General features: G+C 28.6%; 1 protein-coding gene across 1 annotated transcript in view; it reads left to right on the top strand.

Moving 5' to 3' along the window:
• LOC126844480 (tryptophan--tRNA ligase, cytoplasmic) overlaps positions 1 to 12,082 on the top strand; it is a 206,356-nt gene that overhangs the window by 182,109 nt on the left and 12,165 nt on the right. The window lies entirely within an intron of this gene.

Genomic DNA, 12,082 nt, shown 5'->3' with positions numbered 1-12,082 from the left:
TAGTGTAAACTAAAACAGTTTATGTAATGTTTAGAAAATACACATTTTGTACAATTATGTATATGTATTTAATATTACATAGATATTGTAATTAGTATTTGTATATTAATTTATGTACAACAAATATTTCACTGGTCGGCTTATAGCAATAACGAGTTAGGTAGTAGTATTTTAAAGGAAAGACGAGAAGTGCGGTGGGTAGTGCAAACAGAAAAAATATTTTGTTGTTCCTATACTCCCTTCCATTTACGTTTCTAAATACTTATAACTTAATTTTTAAGCCTGGTATCACTCATTAAAATTTTAATCTTAAATTGTTTATATTTTTGTAGTATTCGTTTTTATCTCTAAAATAGAAAATAGTTTAGATATCTAAGTTAAAGAAGTATGTAGTCACAAATTTTCCAAATGTACTTAAGATAGTAGTCTTTAAATTACAGAAAAAGATAAAAAAAATTCTATTTTTCCTAAAAGAGATGGCCCTTTTATGGGGTCCTTTTTTTTATTTATGATCAAACAATAAAACAATTAAATATAAACGTATTTGTTTGTAAACATATACATAGTAGTACATAATATTATGTGGATATTTAGGTGTTAGCGCTTACTTACAAGTAAAACTTTTATGACAGAAAGTGAAAATATCACACTATAAAGAACACTTCATTACTAAACTATCAATTTTAAAAATGTATGAAGCATAAAAAAATCACTATTTCCACAATTCGTTGGGAGACAAACGATAACCTGCAAGACAATAAGGTACACGGAGGAAAAAGGGTCAGTTAAATTTTCAGACATACAGGGTGATTATTTTATCAAGAACCACTCAATATCTCATAGGGTTTAATAAGAAATCAAAATATTTTTTTTCATATTGTTCTTATACAATGTGATCTCAATTTTTCCCATTTTTTTGTTTTTACCCTCTTTCCAACTTAGTTTTTTGATAGTAACTTTTGAAACTTAAACGGTAACGTATATATTTTATTAACATTTTTAATTGAGAATAATGTATTACAAATTTTGACTGGTCGATAATCAGTTTCGGAAAACTATTTTTAAAGTTATAAGAGTTTTAAAGTTATGATGGGAGGGGAAGTGCGGTTGGGAAATGCGTGCAGATAAAAATAATACTACACTCCACCTTTCCTCTTGCAATAAACTTGAAATTTCAATAACTTAAAAAATAGTTATCCGAAACTGGTTATCGACCAGTCAAAATTTTAAGTACATTGTTCTCAATTTAAAAAGTTAATAAAATATATACCTTACCATTTGAGTTTCGAGAAAAATTGTGAAAAATTGAGATCACATTGTATAAAAATAATATGAAAAAAAAATTGTAATTTCTTATTAAACCCGATAAAATTTTGAGTGGTTCATGATAAAGGAATCAACATGTATATTATGCTAGGTTCCACAATATTTTACTTGTTTTAATTTGTACATATATTTACTGTAGCACTATGGTTGGGAGCACCAGTTATTTTTGAAACCAATCAAGTTTGGAGAAATTTAGCATAAGAATTAAATTTTTTAAAAGAGACTTTTTTCCTACAATAAGTGTTTCAAAATAATCCACTTCTATTGGGGTAAAGATTGATGTTATTTTAAAATGTATTACTGTAAATAAGTAGATCCTTGTATGTTTATACTCTAAGAAATAATTATTTTATCCAAAAAAGCTTCAAGTGAAATTATTATATAAATTAACAACAACAGTTTTAGTGCTTATGTCAAAAAATTAAACAAGTACAGGGTCCGGCAAAAAAACCTCCCTTATTTAGAAATGGCACTGTGTGAGTTGTGGTGGTGGTACAACGGTGGAGGGGGTATCGATCGATAGCTGTATACATGCCATTTTCTTCTGACCTAACCTAAACCAATTGCTAGGAATCATGATGAGGGAGAAGTCTGGTTCCAACAAGACGGTGCCACAGGTTACACTTCGCGGCGCTCCCTAGCAATCTTGAGAGAGGTGTTTCCTGGATGTCTTCTCTCTGTGCGAGGAGACCTAACCACCAAGGTCACTTGATTTATCCCCTTGTGGTTTGGGGACTTAAGAAGGCAATCAAACAAGCAGTGTCTGCCATTACACCGGAAATGACACGAAGAGCTATGGCCATTCTCGAAAGTTAAAAGTGTAACCTGTGGCACCGTCTTGTTGGAACCAGACTTCTCCCTTATCATGGTTCCTAGTAAACTGGTTTAGGCAAGGTCAGAAGAAAATGGCATGTATACAGCTATCGATCGATACCCCCTCCACTGTTGTACCACCATCACAACTCATACAGTGCCATTTCGAAATGAGGGAGGTTTTTTTGCCGGACCCTGTATAATACAGGTTAGTTCAAGAATATACCTCTTAAAAGTCAAATAACAACTAAAATATATAATTTACCTATAGTTTTTATTATTATATTTTTGTATGTCTTAAAATTTATATCAAAATGAATGTATTTTGTTTGTAGTAAAGGTAGCTAAAATTTAATTATTTCGCAAGTTAGTGAATACCTAATCGTTATGGCAAAATGCCGTCTGACAACTAATAAAACAACAATACATATTTTACGGGGACAAAAAATACATAATAGCATCTTTTAAAGCTATATAAGGCCACCGGAAATAATATCTGTATTGTTGCGTTGACTTTCCAACTGATTCCTGAATCTATTACTTAATTTTGCTTAATTTTACAGTTTTACATGTTCTGTTTATTAAATTATATGTAACCCTAGTCTAATGTATTTAACATTATTATGTGTTTGGTTATTTAAGAGTAACCTTCATCTTTATGTCTCTCAAGACTCTGGACTGCAAGGCTAAGTAACTCTACTTTGAATGGTATTATCATTGACAACCTATAATATTTTCTTAAACAATTAAAAAATTATTCTAAGAGATTTTTCCATGAGAATAGTATATTATTGTCTATTTAATTTTTTGTCTAGTCTATGTTAGGTATAAGCCCATATTGTAACAGTGGGTAAAATTGTTTTAAGTCGGCGAAAGCCAGCTGAATTTCAAAAACCCTGTTTTAAAACTAAATCCTGAAGCGGTGTTATAAAATAAATAGAGGGACTCTGAAGTACCGTGACCAGCGACGTCCCACAGGAGTTGATATTCACCACCGCGCCGAAACCCCGTTATGGTGACCTTTCAGGAAGCTTCTATAAAGGTACTAGTGATCCGCTTCGATGACATTAAATTACCACAGCACTCGATAATAACGAAAAACCACACTATTAATACAATAATAATAAATGCCTTGGATTTGTCTGGCCAAGGATAGGTTATATCTAGTTTTTATTTTTGTTTTATACAAAAATTAACCTTAACTAATAAATATTTACCGTAGTTTTAAATACATCATTTACAACGGCAAATCTATAACAATAATGAAATTTTCACAATTTTCTGTACTAATAGCATAGTAATGATATACTCAGCTATTCAAGTTGTATTAAATCATAAATTGAAATTTTATTGAAAATCCCTATTTATCTGACAGTTATGAAAAATCATGCTGGGGATATATTACCCTTTGCTCTTGAGAACATAGTAAGGAAGTCCATAAATCAATTCAGTAGTTTTTTGTATTTGTGCAAAATTACAACAAACTCTCTCAATTCATTAGTATAAATTATAGTAGATAACCCTTTACGACAGATATAGCCTGCCATATTCAACAAACAACTTAAGGCTTAAAAACCAATCACCACAATTAAAAAAAGTTAAACAGCGATTCGATTAAAATATTTAACATTCTTTTATAAAAAAAGATTTTGTATTATCACATGTTTGTGTCAATTTTTATTGTTTAATATTATATTATTCTACCTACTCAAAATAAATATCGAAATATGGAATAATATTAAAGGACCGGAACGGTATATGTGAGCTCAAAAGTAAAAAAAGTACACCTTGTCGCAATATTCAAATTTTGAGTATTTTGAGAAAAAACGCTTTAAACTTTTGAAATGTTGCCAACTTTTTATTTTACACACTTAAGGAATGAAACTTAAACATAATTTAGATAACACAATTTTTTTTTTCCTTAAATTTGATTCCAACTCTGATCGAAGTTTTGGCCTCTCCTACGATTTGGATTTTCGCGACAAGAGGTCCATTTTTCCTTTCCTCCTGACATAATTTATTTTACCTATTGGGACCGAAAAAAAAATACTGAATATCTGAATAAAAAATACCGAGAAGATTGGACCACGTTTTAGTCGGGTAGGTTAAGATGGGTCTGGCCGGATAATTGGCGCGACGCGATTACTAAGCGATCAGCACACCCGATCGCATGAGTATGTGGCTCGCGTTGTTTTATAATCGCCATAGAATGGGAATCGTCTTATCTGTGGAGGGCCTATAAACTAGCACAATAGCATAATCAAGTAAATAATAAACTAGCACTAATACCCGGCGATTGGCTGACTATGATCCAGTCAATAACTAAGATATCAGACTTTTAAAAATTATTTTTTAAAAAAATTTTTACAGTTGTATTTCTACTCTCCACTTTTCCTTCCGTCCTAAATTTTAAACTTTAACAACTTTACTAGTTAAAGCAAATTATTCTTAACTTAAAAAGTTTATCAAATATATACGTTTCCATTTAAAAAACATAAGTATGTACGGTTTTAACATATAAGGGATGTGATTATATTTTTTAAAAATATATTACATTTTCCCAACTAATAACTGTAAAAATATGGGGTTTGGGGGAGGGGCGGGGATGGGGTTGGGGACATATATGTTGTATTCACAACGTGAATATTGTTGATAATTCCACCACTACTCTAAATTTATTTGGTACTTCAACGAGACATGCAAATGCTCTTTCGTGATTGCAGACTCGCCTGAAAAATACTTTTATACTTGAAATACCATTAATATTGATTTATGGGCGCACACTAGTGCATTCGGGAAACTACAAATTGCATCCGACCATTATCGTAACTAAAAAGAACAATCTACATTATACACACTAGTTTCATCCAAAAAATTATTAAATATTTGATGATACTAGTTGCATCCCACTAAAAAAGGTTCTAAAACTACCTAAAAATGTTATTGTCTTTTTTTTAGTGTTTAATAGACTAAAAATAATATTTTTGTTAGTACTAAATCATGAAAAGTAAAAGCTAGCAGAAATGCTTAGTGCAGTATTAGAATATTCCATCAATGTACAATACATTTACCGTTAATACAAAATATTCCAAGTTTTTATTAGTTAAAAACATGACTATACCATTTGATTTATTATTATATTTTCAGAAATGTTCGTCTTTTTACAATTTACATTATGTCAGTGGTATCTACCGTAATATGAACTTCATTTCGAGATTTAGGTCATTTTGGTAAAACATCAGTACGAACTCAATGAAAATTGTTTTTAATATATTTGTAAAAAATAATAAAAGCACTTGACGCGTTTACTGTCAGTTCTCCACTCGACGATTGAAACGATAACTAAATCGCTACCATCAACTTACCTAAGTTTATTGAAAACATTTTACCCTAACCTAACCACTTATGTTTTCCTATAAATTTAAACACTTTCATTTTACAATAATACTATTTTTATAATGTAGTAATTATAATAAATATTTTATTTTCATACATTACAAAAGTACATTGTACGATGTTGGGAACCACTAGTACTGTAATTTTACCCCCATGGCACTCAACAAAGCAGTGGCGTAGACACGGGGGGGGGGGTTCAAATCCCCCCTTACACTTTATTTAGCTTAATACTTAAATTTTATAATACCGTTAGTTGTTTTAATTGTTATCACATATCAGTTATCAATATAAAAATTACAAATGTTCAAAGAGTAAAAACATACCTTAGAAATACTATGAAAGAGGTAAATTGTAATCATATACAATTTTTAATTGTATTTTAATCATCTAACTTATTTTAAACAGGATCGTCTAAATGGCTTAGTTCTTCTAATCTATTATCGAGATGAATTTGCCAAAAAGCCAAGAAAAATAGATATTTTGTTATAACTTATAAGTGTTAAAAAGTGAAATAAACTTGGTGTTTTTTTTTGCAATACCTGAAAAAGTATTGGATGAATTAGCAAATAAGCCAAGAAAAATACAAATTTTGTTATAAGTGAAATTAATTTAATGAGTTCTTTTTCCAACCCCCCCCCCCCCCATAAAAAATTCCTGTCTACGCCACTGCACAAAGGAATGCAACGAGTGTAAACATTTTTAAATTACCATACGATTTGGGTTACGATTAAGGGGCCATCGGGATGCAATTAATATGCACCGCGATTTATATACAAAAGATAGGATTGTCAAGTTTTGGAGAAGGTGTCTCTTATACATAACATGTAGTACCTACGATAACTCAAATGCGTTACAACTAAATTCAGGTATAACAATTTAATTATTTATCAAAATAATATAACAGTATTTATTGGTGTTAATTGTTGCTTGTACTGACATCTCTAAAAATTATAACGTATTAATAAAAAAAATTATATTTTTTATGTGTATGAAATACATACGTGTACATAAGTGGGAAGAACTAAAGAAAACTTAAACATATGAAAAATTACAGACGATGCGAACTACGAATGTGAAGAAAAACATACAGCAAGACATTGGCGTGAGTGTATATCGATACCTAGTAGATGTGAAATGAAAGATCTCATTGGATTAACAGAAATCACGGACGAAATTATTGGATTCATTGAATACTGAGAAAAGAAAGGATTGTAATTTGATAAGAAAACACTCACCGACACGAGAAGAAGAAGATAAAAAGAAAGAAGAACTTTTGAATTGTATCTTAAAAATTAAAACCTAGCATACTGTATTTTGTCCATCTCTAATGGTGCACTTGTATAATACGTCAGAGTTGGTACTTTAAAAGCATCAAGTTTAAATTCCGCAACACTGCAATGAATATCAAATAATTAGTATAGTATTTTTAATATATTTAGTAAAATGTAGAATTTAATACTACAGAGTATAGAGTAGAAACTGTTGTAGATATTTAGAAAATAATAACTCCTTAGACATTAAATAACAATTGTGTGCATAGTGAATTTACCCACTCTAAATGCCTTTTTATTAATAATGTCACATTTTAACTAACGGCTAATATAAGAAATCAATAAAGCGACAACTCATTAATGGTTTAGTGAGTTTTGGCTAAATTGAACTAACACATTTTTTATTGCTACGAACCCATATCAGTGATATCTAAAATTCATTATCGGTCCAATAGTGATGAATGATGAATGATGATGTTTTACAGCACACAATAAATAGCCAGAATTCATTATCGGCACTGATTTCACCAATATTGGTTTCTTACAGTTATAATACCAATAGAAATCATCATTTTTCTATTTAGAAGAACTCATTAACGAGTAACATAAAAAATTTAATGATATAAAACACTGTGTTATGTTACATATTATTGAAAAACCAAATACACCAAATATATGTAAAGCAAAATACTTTCTTTATTGTACAGTGGTGTGAGCTACATAGGTTGGTAAATACTGATCAGAAGAAATGATAAGCACCGGTGTATATTATATTTTGCTTAATCATTGATATGGAATCAATTGATATAGATTGTTTAAATAAAAAGTGTAAAATATCGTTTAATATAAAAAGTGTAAGATATTGTTTAACATATTAAGTGTAATTAGAGGTGTAACAAAGAAACAAATTTGTCGTTTCTCTTGTTACAGGAATGTTTGTACATATTGTAAATATGACACAGAAAATTAAAATTATAAACTCTTGTTACAGAGCAACGCATTGGTTTCTTTTTTCCATGAAAATTCATAATAATAGAGTAATCTTACTTATATATCAGGTGTAATATATCAGGTTTCATAAAAAAAAATTGTGAATACATTATGTAATTTACTTAAATTTTTATCGACATTACCAATTTTAATGAAGGTTGTTTGATACATATTCGTACGTGCGTGTAACTAATATGCGCTTAATCTGATTTTGATTTTTCTTTATGATAATATGTAATATTGCTTCCGTTATAGTATCTGATTTATTCATTTTTATAATGATTATTCCACATTTTTAAAATATTTTTACGGTTTCACAGTGGCGTGATTTTAACAAAACATTATATTCTAATCTAAAATAAACAGACACACTTCCGACTGTTATATTAAATTAGTTAATTATTGTTAGTTCGTATCAAGTTACAAAGATCAGTTTGATTAACTATGTTTCCTAACATAAAATACTGAAACTTCACAGAAAAATGTGTTGTAGATTTGACGTGTTTACAACATTACATTGATAGAACACTGGAAAATACTAAAAGAGGTAAATAATTAATAATTTTTATAACATTGTAAAGTAACATAAATACAAGTTTCCAACAAAAAAAAATCAATTACATTTTTAATGTTATTAATTTTTATTTACATTTATAATATCGACCAGTTAAAATATTCAGCAAATTATTCTTAATTTAAAAAGTTGATCATATATATATATATACGTTACTATTGAAAAATTAGGGACGGAGAATAAACGTTAAAAAAAGTTATAAAAATATATTAAATTTGTCCCATCTATTAAGTTATAAAAAAACATTTTCTTTTAAGTCTAATATCTTTTAAGTTATTAACTGGTCCATAGTTAACCAATCACACGGTAAGTTTACACTTAAATCTATGTATACAGTTTATTTTGTAAGTTATAAATAATGTATTTATGTCAATAAAATTACCAAATTGCATCCCTCCTACTAACTATCGAAAACAAATAACTATTAATAAATTATGAAACAAATAAACTTTAGAATTATCGTATAAGATCTGACACTTCGGCAAAGTAATTAAAACAGAGAAAATCATGGCTTTTACGGTAGCCGGTAGGACCGTATTGTAAGTCATAATATTTTACTTACTTAGCCTAAGGCCGATAGGGAGTAGGAAGCAAAACGGAAAGCCCCGTTTTTATTGCTGTAAATTACTGCAAGCGTGAGAAAAATGTAAGATAAAAAAGTTTAACTTGAGTCTGTCCCCTTTTACTTTCTAATACGACCTATTCTAATTAATTACTTACTCGGAAACAACTTTCCGATAATCTCCTACAGGAATATGCCTGTTACTTTGTTCTATGCACATCCTTCCAAGAAGTTTTAGTATCTAGTTTAATATGTGTATATACCATATATACCATATATACCATATATACCATATTTCAAGATACAATGTACGAGTGGCACATAGTTATATAATAACATTATGTCACTTATGGGTAAAAACTTTGTTTGGGGAGGGAAGCAAATATTTGATTTGGGTAATTCTTATATAGTTTTGAATTTCAGCATAATTGTACTTATTAATAGTACTCATAAAATGTATATTTGGTTTTCCAACGTGTTTTCGAATTTGGATGTTGAAATAAAAGTAATCATACATACAATTTATTTTATAGTTATTATACATTTTATTAAACCTATGCACAGTGGGCAGGAACCACATAATGAGTAGCCAAAGGTAAATTTTCTCAAAATATTTTGTTCACAATTTATTTCAGTTGACCGTTAGTCTGAGAACATATTTATATAAAATATTAGAATTTTTAGTTGCCTACTCAATCTAAAAGAAAACTGTTAAAATAAGTAAATACATTCTAAAATATTATACAATAGGTATAATAATTAATTGAAATTTATGTAAAATCAGTGTGTAAATTAATTTATACAAATTATAATTTCTGGAATTTTTCTTTTAGGAAATGCCTCAACTTCAATGTCTTTAATTTTAAAATTATAAAATAAAACTAAGTATAACGAATGCACTTATACTTGTTTGGAAATAATATTGTTTATTGTACCTACTTACAGATGACTGGCAATACAACTCATTAACAATGAGTTATCTGTTATTTTTGAGTGATTATTTTAACACAATTAACTTAATTATAGTGTTAATGATTCAAATAAAGATAAACATTTTGAATTGGTGGGAAAAGGTCTATACAATAAATGTACTATAGTATTCCGTACAGCTGATTGTATAATATTTTATTTGAAACTGTAGGATATTTGTTATACTACACTTTAACACATCTAAAAGTATATAATAATTTAATTAATGAAAAGGTTAATTAAAATCTTATTGCAATACGGAGTCTATGCTCAAGTTTTAAACTTCGGTAACAGTTATCTGAATGAAATTTTGAACGAAACCGGAAACGCTTATCGAATGGCCGGAAAACATGATTTGAGATACCTTTTAGGCTGCTTGGTTTCTTATAATATTTGTATAATTATAACAGACACATCATAACTATATTACAATTCACAAGTCACATGTATGTCTAATAAACGACAATAAAGAATGTTATTACCAAACAAGTTTATCGTTAGATTAATAGACGCAACTGGTGACCACCCTTAGTTTAAGTCACTGAACTCAATATATGGAACGCGTATTCAGATTGAAAAATGTTCCCACTTGGGGGAGAGACATTTTTATCAGAGATCTTTCTTAATAACAAAATAATTTTTAAAAAATGTTCCCGACTCGGTAATTTAACCGCTGATAGTGGTATAGACATGAAACCTGCCCAGTTAAAATTCTACTTGTGTACTTTAACCATTTTTAAAGAAAATATATTTATTTTTATTTTTTAACCCAGAAAAATTTTTAATTTTTCAAAAACTTTTTTTGGAGTCAAAGAGTTAAAAATTAAAAAAAATATTTTTCTTTTATAAAATTCAAGCATGTTCTTATGACCCATATTTTCTTTGAACCAATTAAATTTTTTTTTTTGCTATTAATTTACGGTTTCAATCATTGGTATTTTGCTGAAGACTACTTACTTTAATGAGCCAAAACACCAATGTGACTGAACGAAAATTTTCCAAATTTATGCAATACTTACTTATAAGTGAGTAGAACATCTGGTAAAAGTTTGGTGATGGAGAAATTTTTCTAACATCAGTGGTAAAGGTTCAAAATGTAAATGTAAATTGTGTATAATTCCAATAAGTGTAAATCGTAAAATTTGAACGTTTACCACTAGTGTCAAAACAAATTTTCCATCAACAAACTTTCACCAGATGTTCTACTTAATTATAAGTAAGTATTGCAAAAATTTAGAAAATTTTTGTTCTGTCACATTAGTGTTGTGGGTCATTAAAGTAGGCTGTTATCAGCTTACCACTTGTGTTTTAAACCGTAAATAAATTGCAAAAAAACTTAACTGGTTCAAAGATGATATAGGGTATAAGAATATAGCTTAAATTTTATAAAAGCAAAATATTTTTTTTTAATTGTTTATTTTTAACCTCAAAAAAAGTTATTGAAAATTTACAAAAATAAAAAACCTAATTAGTAATTACTAGTATCAAAATAATTTCTCCATCGGCAAACTTTTACCAGTTGTTCTACTCACTTATAAGTAAGTATTGCATGAATTTAGAAAATTTTCTTCAATCATAAATATTATTATACTTGGTTTTTTTAACATTTTAAAATTATAGCTTTTGCAACTTTTTTATGTGCTTTTTTGCACACTGTGCTATACTATGATTTCATTTTTAATGTTTCCTGTAAATTACAATGAATACCTAATAAAAAATAGTGAATTATACGTTACAATGGGTGTGTTTAAAATATTGCGGAAGTATTAATCGGTATAATGATGAAATACCGAATAGAGATGGTCATCTCTAGTGGATCCGTTACATAACATAACTTAATATTACTATTATTTCAGACAACAACTAAACCGATATTTTGGGTTTCTATTAAATAATACTAAATCGTTTATCATATCACAGTAAATGCTAAACAACCCAGTTGATTTAATTGCTATACAAATATGTTCCACGCAGTTGAACTTTGTTTTTCAATTGTCTCATTATTTTGCTCTGTGTGGTCAATGGTAATATTCTTATTGTCAATATTTAAGATGTAAAAATAAAATACATAAATTAACTTTCGATTTCAGGATAAGCTCAATTTTCTACAACCCATAGAACATGATGTCCAATGATGATTAAGAAACTATAGAAAATAATTTATAGATCTTATTTTGTCAA

This window comes from Adelges cooleyi, unplaced genomic scaffold, assembly GCF_023614345.1.
Source record: "Adelges cooleyi isolate 19-005CV unplaced genomic scaffold, UGA_ACOO_1.1 ACOO_flye_CR_arks_rails_tigmint_CR_PRNA_651, whole genome shotgun sequence".
Lineage (NCBI taxonomy): Eukaryota > Metazoa > Arthropoda > Insecta > Hemiptera > Adelgidae > Adelges > Adelges cooleyi.
Note: the sequence above shows the minus strand (reverse complement) of the source record. Positions and strands in the feature narration are given on the sequence as shown.